Genomic DNA, 8,943 nt, shown 5'->3' on the forward strand with positions numbered 1-8,943 from the left:
CTGTCAATCGGTGTTCTTGGACTTTTAATACACACTTTAATTTTCTCCTGCCTCACTTTTCATGAGCATCTCAAAGTCCTCCATAGCTTGTTAGTTCAGGGCAAAGCAGCAAGACTGCTAACGGAAATATCCGGCGGTCACATATTAAACCTTGCTTCCCTTCACTGTGAAATTCAGAATCTACTTTAAAATTCTACTATCAGCATAAAAACATAGAGCTCTACATGGACAGGCTTATATAGCAGAGCTTTTAAGACCTCGTGGATGCAGGCAGCCTCGCCAACCAGGGTCTTCTCGCTCTAAACAATTAATCTGATTAGAAATATATCATGTGAACTATATCACTGTCATATTGGGGGCGATTGTGGCTCAAGAGTTGGGAGTTCGCCCTGTAATCGGAAGGTTGCCGGTTCGAGCCCCGGCTTGGACAGTCTCGGTCGTTGTGTCCTTGGGCAAGACACTTCACCTGTTGCCTACTGGTGGTGGTCAGAGGGCCCGGTGGCGCCAGTGTCCAGCAGCCTCGCCTCTGTCAGTGTGCCCCAGGGTGGCTGTGGCTACAATGTAGCTTGCCATCACCTGTGTGTGAATGGGTGGATGACTGGTTGTGTAAAGCACTTTGGGGTCCTTAGGGACTAGTAAAGCACTATACAAATACAGGCCATTTACCATATTTAAAAGGGAACTGAAGTCTTTACATGTTCAGACTGTGTGGATTTTGGCTCCTTTCAAGCCATCTTTCTCCTGATTGACGTTCCCCTATAAAGGTTTGAGCTTTATGTGCATAGTCAACTGTGATTGGTATCATAACAGCTTCATTTAGATGTCCATATTAGGAATGTGGCCTTTGATATTTAGAAAGCCAAGAGTAGAAAAATGTCCTAACCTGGGTATTTAGTGCAGTTTGAAGTCTGAGTTTTTGCCTTACATACATTGACGTCGTTATTTGAAACTTTGCTGGTGATAATAGACTGGCCATGAGGGCTCATTCAAAACAAATAAAGGCATGTTTTTGTTTTGACACAGTTTACTCTGCCTCTTTTTTTTCTTTTTTTTTGCACTATACTGGTAAACACGATGGCAAACGAGCTAAGTCAAAACTTACCAAATCCAAACTAAGGACAGCTTTGCATATGTGTGTGTGTGTGTGTGTGTGTGTGTGTGTGTGTGTGTGTGTGTGTGTGTGTGTGCGTGCGTGTGCGTGTGTGTGAGCATGTGTGTACACTATCAGCAGTGGTACTTTACCTGTGTCAAGTCTAACTTTACAGTTAGACTTGCAATTATGAGAGACTCTAAAATGTCAAGTCAAATGTTGTCACAATAATAAAAAAAAAAACCCTGTATGCTTTCCTTTTTAGAGTGTCCACATGACCGCATATTTGAGAGCCTATTTCCTCTCTCAGTACTGGTTTGGCACTGTACTGCAGGCAAACACTGGGTAGTGAAAACATTCTATTTGAGAGGATATGCTGTATTTAGGCACAGCAAATAAGTTCACGCAATTCACTCAAAGTTATTAATATGCCTGTCAATGCAGGTATGTGAAGTCTGATAAAATACTACCTTTGTATGTGTAGACTGACAGTGCCTCTGCTGTTCTTGTCAAATTTTAAAGCACCCCAGGCATTTTTTTCCATTGCCTGGGGTGCTTTATTTGTGATTCATAGGTGGGCAATTATCTATCTTTGGGAACAAATTGTGTCTTCATTGTCAGACAGGTAGCCAACCAGCATGTCTACAGCCTTGGTGCAATGCCTACCTAAATAAAGTGGAATTATTTTTACACCATTGGGGTGAGTTGAATTGAACAAATCACTCTGAGTCTCTCAGGAGAAGAGAGCCTCAGAGTGCATCAAGAGAGAGGATTCTCACTGTTGTTGTTGTTGTTGTTGTTGTGGATTTATGATTTGCTGCCCTCCAGGTATCACATTTGGAAGTGTTTTTAATTTAGACAGCTTGTACATTAAAAACACTTCCAATGTTGCTTGAGTTAGAGAGTTGGTTCAGGCAATGAAGCTCAGACACCAACTCTGACATTAACCACATGCAACTGTGTGTAAGGCAGTAAGAAGAAAAAAATCTAGTGAAGACGGATGGAAGACTAAAAGAAAACAGTGAAGGAAAAAGAAGGATAAATGAGGGTCTTAATACTCACGGTCTCATTAACTTGCCTAATTGCTGTTCCTTAAAGGGGATTAAATGAAATGTTCCCCACAGCCTGGGTCTTTTACAAAGTAAAACAAATATACACTGTGCTCAGAAGCACCTGCTCACTCTTAGATCTTCTCAGACTAAAACCTAATACAGCATAATAAACACAACTGCTCTCTGTGCTTTTTCTTTGCAGAGTGAGTTGAGTTACTGATTGGACTGCATGGAAACACACTGACGACACACTAAGAAAGTCAAAGTTGTGTCTGTACACACTGACATCGTGATTGCATCCGCTCACTGTTCGTCCAGCCACAACAACACTCCATTAACACCCAGATTAAACATACACTAAGGTTGTGCATGCGTAACAAGAGTGATGATGTGGAGGTGCGCAGACTCCTTCCTGCTCCTGCTCCTGGTTTGAAAAGAGCTGGAAAAGCGTGTCTCCTGTATTTCTTTCTTTCTTTGTTTTTCAGGCAAGAGCTCTGATGTTTTTACAGGCATCTTGTCAAATCCAGTTGAGCGCAGCTTATAGCTGTGCGGTTAAAGCAGGAAAGGAAAAGGGTGACACTGGTCATTGTAATGAGCACCTGCGAGATGTGTCTCACTAATTCATGTGAGTTTCTGAAATAGAAAACAGTTTAAGGGACTCTAAGAAGAGGCTGTGACCACATCCCCAACTTGTAAAAAGCTCCAGAAGCCTGTCTGTTTTTTCCCATAATCCTCTGTGTTTTTAGGCATGGAGAACAGGGGGCAAGTGCTTTTAAATTGGATTCAGCATGGGTGACTTATGATTGATAGGAAGTTTGAAGACATGTCATATAATTTTTTTCCCCCAAGGAACATATGTAGTACTCTATTGAGCAGCCTTGCTCTGGTTATCTTGTTTGAATATGACAGACAATGGTGAGGTCATTTGGTGGCTATAAGAACTGCCTGACTTATTGACTGTTTAAATAGGCACTAGTGCAAGAGGCCAATGGAAAGATGCATTAGCCCCCCATTACATTGTAAAGAACAGTAATAGAAGCAAACAGAGCACTGCCAAAGAAAATTGAACATAATTATGCCTCAGCACACACAGAGATTTTACCCGCATTAAACAATCATATTGTGATGTTACAATAGACTGAAATAAAGGTAATTCAGACAAAACTAACCAACACAGGCCTGCGATGGGAAGGACTTTAGTTGCCTTCCCATGTGCCCCCTATGCCTCCTAAAATGGTGTCGTCAAGTCCATGCAACCTTGGCAAATTATGGGTCAAACAGAGGTATCTTATCAACTTTTTTTCTGGGAAAAACAGTGTTAGAATCCTTAGTGTACAACTTTTAAAAAATTAAATAATATAATAACATGCACAGACAGTGCATATTTATCTTGTGCTATTTATAGATGAGAAACAATGCATTTTAGAAGTTTTGAAAAACCAACTCCTGTTATATTTTTCACAGTGGTTCTCTCAACTGCCTATATTATAGTAATAGTATAGTTATAATCTGCTTTTTTCCCTTTACTTTCCAAGCTCCATTACTTCCATATTAATTTTGTTTTTTATTGTGGCAGTGCAGCCATATTGCCCAATGAATAAATGGAACCAGTATATTTGCTGAAACATCAAATAATTGTAACTCACCAAATATTCAAATAGATTTAATAGGCCCCCTTTGACTGCCCCCTATCCCTGTGAATTCCCATTTTCAGAAATCCTGGAAACGCCCCTAAACCATGTGAGGTAAGCGTTGGAGTCATAACAATCACTACATGAAAATGATCAAAAATCTGTTCCAAACGAATCTCAGCAAACATAATCCGATACTGCTGAGAAATTGTATTTTTTTGAAACTATGTCATTGCTTGAGCTTCTTATGGACATAAACCTGCAATTGTGGCTTCCAAATACTGTGTACAGTATGTATTTCAAGTGGCTATCGCTTAGTGCCAGTGCTTTCTTTGGAATGAACAGACTCTTGTCAAATATAGAAGTAATACAAGATTTATGACCATAGGCTTTATGGGGAAAACCAATGACAAAGTCTACATCTACATGACTTAAAGCATATATTGTATATTTAGGTTGCAATTCTGCAAGGCGACATTTGGCTCCTCTAGGAATTCATTGAGGGACTTTACTCAAACTTTTATGTATTTCCAAAGAGGCTGAATGAGCGTATGCAACCACAAAACATATCTTTGAGAAAATCATATCACCCTGAACTAGAATATTCTCAGACCCACTGACTGGCTCATGGGTATGTAGTGTTTGCTTTAAATGTGCACGTTGTCATTTAATGTAAAAATAGTAGGACAAATATGAGGCCATGTTAACATCATGGATGTCATGAGCATAGTTTTGTGCTGTGCAAAACAGATCACGAGTACTGTTTGGATTTCAATTTTATAATTATAGAATTTCATACCAATCATTTTCTTATATATATGACCTATATTAAACAGTACTGGACATACTTAACATTTAGTCTTGCACGTTGTAAGCTTGTAAGCATGTTGTAAAATACATATCCATGGTATTTTCTGTGAACTAGCCATATATGAAGTGTTTCATGCCAAGTAGCTAGGTGAAGTTCCAAGCAAACTCCCTGCAGCAGATTTTGGGTATCCTGGGTGAATACTGCAACCTTATCTGCTCTCACATTTCTCTCATGTTCCTGAAAAGTGAGTCAATTTACAATGCATCTGAAAAATATTCACATTTTCCACATTTTGTCATGTTACAGCCTCATTCGAAACGGGATTAAATTCATTTTCACATCGAAATTCTGCACACAACACCCCATAAGAATAATTAAAAATAATAATGTTTTCCAGAAATAAACTGTATTTTAACTGCAGTTAGTACAATCCACATAACCGGCCAACGCAAAACACTTTCACCTTCTAGCTGGAAAACTGGCTGTGTTTCTCAAAGGTCCAGCGTTGCCGTAGCTCAGCTACTCTGTTAAGTAGCACACTATTGGTTAATCAGCAACAGGTGAGCGTGATTGCTCTACAGGTGTATGGCTCCAAGATGGGAAACACTCTCTGGCTTGATGTTGCAGAGAAACGCGAATGCCGCCACAGACACATACAAACATGTACAGTAGGAAACAAGATGCCAAGAGAGAAGGACATCAAGCACAACATAGACATGGCAGGTCGACCGCCGAGGACTAGCGGACTTGGTCTTCTGCTACTGTAGTTCATCTGCTTTAAGTTCCAGTGTTTCTGAGCAACTGGACATATAGCCATTCTCTTCTGACATCAGACAACAGCATTTTATTCAACTGATATTAAATTAAGTTATAATAAATTATAATCCCAAAACCCTATTCCAGTAAACTAAAACAATTGACATTGAATTATGAGCCTCTCTGCCAGAGTACCACTAATTAGTTTATGTTGTAATTAAGTTGTATAAATTCACAGAAAAAAATGCAGTTAATCAAATGTCCAAATCAATGGGCTAATTGCAGCTATCTGATTCAGCCAATTATTAATCTGGTCTCGGCAGTGGTGGCTATGTGTGCTATATACTAATCACTTGGAGATTAAGCTGTCCCAGTCCAAGTTTGTCTGGTTATCTTTGTTGCATGCCTTTTTTCCTCTACTTTGTTTCTGTCTGTCTGCTAAGGTAATAGCCAAAATGCTCCAAAAAAGACCTTTTTTAAATTAAGTTAAAAAAAACAAAAAAACAAAAAAACAACTGAAAAACGAACAAAAAAACTAATATAATGGTTTTCTTTTGTGTAGTTCATGTGAGGTTATGTTGCCCCCACCTTGACCTGTTCATAAAGTCCTATGAGTAACCTTGAGCTGCCAAAATCCATTTTGTTGGACTGATTGCCTCTTTTTGCCTGCAGATAGCAGCTGCTTCTACTCTTTTAAAATGTTCAGAACACTTAAATAGAAACACAGATCTTCACTCTTCCTTTCCTACTCCCTTTGCCTCCTTGCTCCTCTGTTCCCCTCACTTCATCTTTTATACTATAATTATCATTTTGAGACAGCAGTCTAAGAGACCATCATTGTTTGGCATTGCCACACTTGTTAATGCTTGGGGATCTAATCATTATACAATTTGACTTTTGCATTATAGACATCAGAGGACATTTGTTCTGTCCCTCTGCTGTGTTTGAAAGATGGGAAGTTTGAGGTGTTGAAAAAGAGAAAATAGGCTAGGCAAGAGGTAATAAAAATGACCGAAGGGTAGAGTGAAGGAGTGGTCGGCTTGTTTTTGGGAAGAAGAACATGTTGAGGAAAACTTAGACGTGAACTGAGATGAAGATAGATGTTGAATGGAAAATGTAAACGGAAAAGGTGAGGAGAGGAATAAAAGGAGCGACAACAGACAAAGAGGGCAACTTATTTAACATTGGTCTCCTGTCCTCCCATCATTAGAGGAGGTGCTGCTTGAGACCTTTATGTTGGTGCGCTTCCAGTGTTGGCACCGTCAGGCCACGAAAAGAAAAATATGAACTTCTTGTGAACAGATAGAATTTAAAGAAGACTTTGCCTGGAGACAACTCTGTTGTTCATCACATCATTTATTCTGAGCCCAGAATAAATGTTGGCCTTTGTAATTTTCCTTTTAGCTTTTATTTAATTTTTCTGAAACTATCCATCTGATCTAACTTAAAACTTTCAATTCTGACCCCTTAGTACAAATCAGCATTGACTTCCGTACAGTCTCATCAAAGGGGTTTTTTTGTTTGAATACAATTATTTTTAGATGGTGAGCCACTTCTGGATTGTGTGGACTGTATGCTTTGGTTACATTAAAAAGTGAACCAGTGCACTAATTTCGGGTGGGTGCACTTTGATTTAGGTTTTCTTCAATGAAATTGCTGTTTTTGTCCATCTAGATCAGTAGTGACTAGTAAGCATGACTAGTCGGATCATAAGCATCGACTGTCGTTCCACAGAGATAGTGTTTGGATTTCTGCCCTAATTGTTACGGTTTCAACTTCTCAGATCAAAGAATCCACTTTCATGGCTGCAGCTGCAATGTTAAGCCAGAAAAACCACGCTCAGGGAGGGGCAGGCATTCGCCATGACCAGTTGAGGGAGAGGGGAAAGAGAAAAGAGCAGAGAGCGAGAGAGAGAATAAAAGACACACTATGGGAGGAAAAGCCTGAATTTGATAATTACTATTGATAAAATACAGTGATCTACAGTGCACTAACGTTTGTGAAGAAGAACAGCTCAGTGCATCACGGGAGGCCCAAGGCAGTCCAAGCCTATTCCAAAATAACAAAGGTGTCCCTTTGCTGTAGTAACATGGACAAAGCAGCAGGTCAGCCTGGGAATGGGGAGAGTCTCAGTGAGCTGACTCTTATCTCTGCGGACGGTGGAGGGAAAGCCGAGGCGGTGGATATGAAGTCCCTTACCAGGGGGTGTACCGACTCCATCAACCAGGGAAAACCTAAGATACATCCATGCAACTGGCAATTCACTTCCTTCCGGTTGTGAAGGGTAGCTCCAACCACTCACTGCATAGTGATTCCACAGTCTGGATTATTTCCTCTAGGAGCTCATCGGAGGGATTGAGTGTCACTGGGTCACTCAACCCCATGGTCAGACTGACACACTGAAGACACAACACTAACCTACATAGTAGGGAAGACACCGACATGGGAGGAACCTAAATAGGGAAACATAGACTTAAACAGAACTAACTGAAGTCTTTCAACATAATAATAACCCAAAACATACGTCACTCCTGGCAAAGAACTATCTCCAGACTGAGATGCACAAAGCCCTGAGTTAAATTTCATTGAAACTCTGTGGGGTGAACTGAAGACCAATTTCCATCAAATCAGGAGGAGCTTGACATTTTGTCAAAGAAGAATGGATTGGGAATGCTCAGGAGGCATGTGTGACTCTTGTTGAAAACTGCAACAAATGACTGCAGGCTATCATTTAGCAAAAGGGATACACAGTTGGCTATTTCCATCAGGGTGATTGAGTCTGGTTGTTTTTATCTTTTATGATTTTTCTAATACTCTATTGCTATTATACTACAGGGTGGGCCATTTATATGGATACACCGTAATAACATGGGAAGGGATTAAATTCATTTTCACATCGAAATTCTGCACACAACACCCCATAAGAATAATTAAAAATAATAATGTTTTCCAGAAATAAACTGTATTTTAACTGCAGTTAGTACAATCCACATAACCGGCCAACGCAAAACACTTTCACCTTCTAGCTGGAAAACTGGCTGTGTTTCTCAAAGGTCCAGCGTTGCCGTAGCTCAGCTACTCTGTTAAGTAGCACACTATTGGTTAATCAGCAACAGGTGAGCGTGATTGCTCTACAGGTGTATGGCTCCAAGATGGGAAACACTCTCTGGCTTGATGTTGCAGAGAAACGCGAATGCCGCCACAGACACATACAAACATGTACAGTAGGAAACAAGATGCCAAGAGAGAAGGACATCAAGCACAACATAGACATGGCAGGTCGACCGCCGAGGACTAGCGGACTTGGTCTTCTGCTACTGTAGTTCATCTGCTTTAAGTTCCAGTGTTTCTGAGCAACTGGACATATAGCCATTCTCTTCTGACATCAGACAACAGCATTTTATTCAACTGATATTAAATTAAGTTATAATAAATTATAATCCCAAAACCCTATTCCAGTAAACTAAAACAATTGACATTGAATTATGAGCCTCTCTGCCAGAGTACCACTAATTAGTTTATGTTGTAATTAAGTTGTATAAATTCACAGAAAAAAATGCAGTTAATCAAATGTCCAAATCAATGGGCTAATTGCAGCTATCT

The sequence above is a fragment of the Haplochromis burtoni genome, unplaced genomic scaffold (genome assembly GCF_018398535.1).
Source record: "Haplochromis burtoni strain Fernald_Lab_line unplaced genomic scaffold, NCSU_Asbu1 Contig_30, whole genome shotgun sequence".
Taxonomy (NCBI): Eukaryota; Metazoa; Chordata; class Actinopteri; order Cichliformes; family Cichlidae; genus Haplochromis; species Haplochromis burtoni.